Below are 3,113 nucleotides of genomic sequence, written 5' to 3'. Positions count from 1 at the left end.
AAGCAGCACATCCGCTGAGTAACTGATGAGCGCGCACGTCACTGCGCGCCGGAATTAATCAAAAAAAAAAAAAAAGAGCGGGCTTTACTGACCGTAACAGGGCTGGCGAAAATAAGTAAATAAATAAACAAAAACAAAAACAAAAACATTTGTTTGTATAATAAAATTCTAAATAATTAATGAAACATAGATATATAATAAAAAATAAATAAACCACTCACTAATTCTTCCATACTCTTCCATACTATGATGGATAGATGCACTTTTATGATGGGTAGATGCACTTTTATGGACTTCAAAACAGAAACGGCCATTCATTGCCATTATAAAGCTGGGAAGAGCCAGGACATTTTTAATATAACTCCGACTGTATTCGTCTGAAAGAAGAATGCCATATACACCTATAGGATGACTTGAGGGTGTAAATCATGGGCTAATTTTAATTTTTGGATGAACTATCCCTTTAATCAATTATTAAATAAATAAACGGTAAAATTAAATTACGGTTGTTATTATTATTATTATCATCAGTTAAAATGACAGAAAACAGAAAACAGTTTTTTTGGTTTAACAAATGCTTTTATTATAACAAACTTGAAACCATTTGTTTGTTTTGTTTATTCAAATTTCAATGAAACATGTCTAATCAACTAAATTCAATAACTTATCATTAGATTAACAACTATTTGCATGATGAATAATTTATTAAAATATTTAAGAATAATAGAGTCCTATGAAATGTATTTTATAGAAAATTAATGTTTCTTTTTATGATTTAATAAAAATATATGATCAAAAACGGTCGTAATCAAATGAAAATGTAAACTTTTATCCTTTTTATTTTTGGGGGAAGTTCTGCAAAACAGATTTACTAAATTAAACCATGGACAAAAATGTATTCCTTAAATAATGTTTAAATAAATTGTATTAATATTAATATTACATATTATTTTGCTATTATTCAGCGACTGTTTTAGAAATTATTGACAGTTGTATATGTGATAATGTTTCATATGATATTTGCTTGTAGGGGATATCTGCAAGATATCTCTGATGTTATAATGTTTGGAGTAATGTATTTGGTGATGTAAACATTGTTACATGTATGTCCTGTGTTTCCCCCGTTCTTTGCGTATTTGGTTCAGTCCTGTTTCCAGTTTCCCGCTCCTCGTTAGTGTTTCGTTTATTCACCTGTGTCTAGTTCATTTGCCCCAGCTGTGCCTTGTTTCCCTAATCTGTTCTCTGTGTATGTAAACCCTGTGTTCTCCCTCACTCCTTGTCGGTTCTCGTTCTTATGTACGTTTGTGTATGGTGTGTTACTGTCCCCCGTGATCCTTGTTTTGTTATTTAGTAAAGTATATTTGAATTGGACCTGTTGACTGCTGCTTCTCCTTCAACCTGCACCACACCCGTAACAGAAGAACCGACCAAAAAGGAAAAGGAAAAAAAGAAGAGGAAGATGGAGATCTGGGAGCTCGCGGGACAGATCACGGCTTTGGCGCTGGATAGCCGTGATCTGTTCCACTTTACCTGGGGCTTTGTTCCACTCGCTGCCTCCTGCTCGCTGGGCGATGAGATAATCAAGGCGTGTTACCGGCGAGGGGCCAAGGTGGTCGACCCAAGGGAACTTCCAGATCTCTCTGGTCTGGACTGGAGAGAGGCACTCTCCAGATGTCTGGAGAGCTTTCTCCCATGGCACGCCGTGTCCGCACCGCTGGTTCCGTCCAGCCCAGCCAAGCCCGCACCGCTGGTTCCGTCCAGCCCAGCCAAGCCCGCACCGCTGGTTCCGTCCAGCCCAGCCGAGCCTTCACAGCTAGTTCCGTCCAGCCCAGCCGAGCCTTCACAGCTGGTCACGTCCAGCCCTGCCGAGCCTGAGCTTCCCTGCAGCCCTGCCGAGCCTGAGCTTCCCTGCAGCCCTGCCGAGCCAGAGCTTCCCTGCAGCCCTGCCGAGCCTGAGCTTCCCTGCAGCCCTGCCGAGCCTGAGCTTCCCTGCAGCCCTGCCGAGCCTGAGCTTCCCTGCAGCCCTGCCGAGCCTGAGCTTCCCTGCAGCCCTGCCGAGCCTGAGCTTCCCTGCAGCCCTGCCGAGCCTGAGCTTCCCTGCAGCCCTGCCGAGCCTGAGCTTCCCTGCAGCCCTGCCGAGCCTGAGCTTCCCTGCAGCCCTGCCGAGCCTGAGCTTCCCTGCAGCCCTGCCGAGCCTGAGCTTCCCTGCAGCCCTGCCGAGCCTGAGCTTCCCTGCAGCCCTGCCGAGCCTGAGCTTCCCTGCAGCCCTGCCGAGCCTGAGCTTCCCTGCAGCCCTGCCGAGCCTGAGCTTCCCTGCAGCCCTGCCGAGCCTGAGCTTCCCTGCAGCCCTGCCGAGCCTGAGCTTCCCTGCAGCCCTGCCGAGCCTGAGCTTCCCTGCAGCCCTGCCGAGCCTGAGCTTCCCTGCAGCCCTGCCGAGCCTGAGCTTCCCTGCAGCCCTGCCGAGCCTGAGCTTCCCTGCAGCCCTGCCGAGCCTGAGCTTCCCTGCAGCCCTGCCGAGCCTGAGCTTCCCTGCAGCCCTGCCGAGCCTGAGCTTCCCTGCAGCCCTGCCGAGCCTGAGCTTCCCTGCAGCCCTGCCGAGCCTGAGCTTCCCTGCAGCCCTGCCGAGCCTGAGCTTCCCTGCAGCCCTGCCGAGCCTGAGCTTCCCTGCAGCCCTGCCGAGCCTGAGCTTCCCTGCAGCCCTGCCGAGCCTGAGCTTCCCTGCAGCCCTGCCGAGCCTGAGCTTCCCTGCAGCCCTGCCGAGCCGGAGCTTCCCCGCACGCCTGCCGAGCCGGAGCTTCCCCGCGCGCCTGCCGAGCCAGAGCCTTCTCCGCTGGTCCCGTCCAGTCCTCCCGAGCCTTCTCCGCTGGTCCCGTCCAGTCCTCCCGAGCCTTCTCCGCTGGTCCCGTCCAGTTCCCCCAAGCCTGTCTCTGAACCCGTCACTCCCCCCCAAGAAAATTTTGGGGGGGGGATATAAGCCACCCGAGGGACAGTCTCCACCCTGGCCACCTGAAGTGGCCTCTCCACCCTGGCCACCTGAAGTGGCCTCTCCACCCTGGCCACCTGAAGTGGCCTCTCCACCCTGGCCACCCGAGGGAAAGTCTCCACCCTGGCCA

The sequence above is a fragment of the Rhinichthys klamathensis genome, unplaced genomic scaffold (assembly GCF_029890125.1).
Source record: "Rhinichthys klamathensis goyatoka isolate OS25496 unplaced genomic scaffold, OSU_Roscu_1.1 h1tg000256l_1, whole genome shotgun sequence".
Lineage (NCBI taxonomy): Eukaryota > Metazoa > Chordata > Actinopteri > Cypriniformes > Leuciscidae > Rhinichthys > Rhinichthys klamathensis.
The sequence above is the reverse complement of the archived record's forward strand: the minus strand, read 5'-3'. Positions refer to the sequence as shown.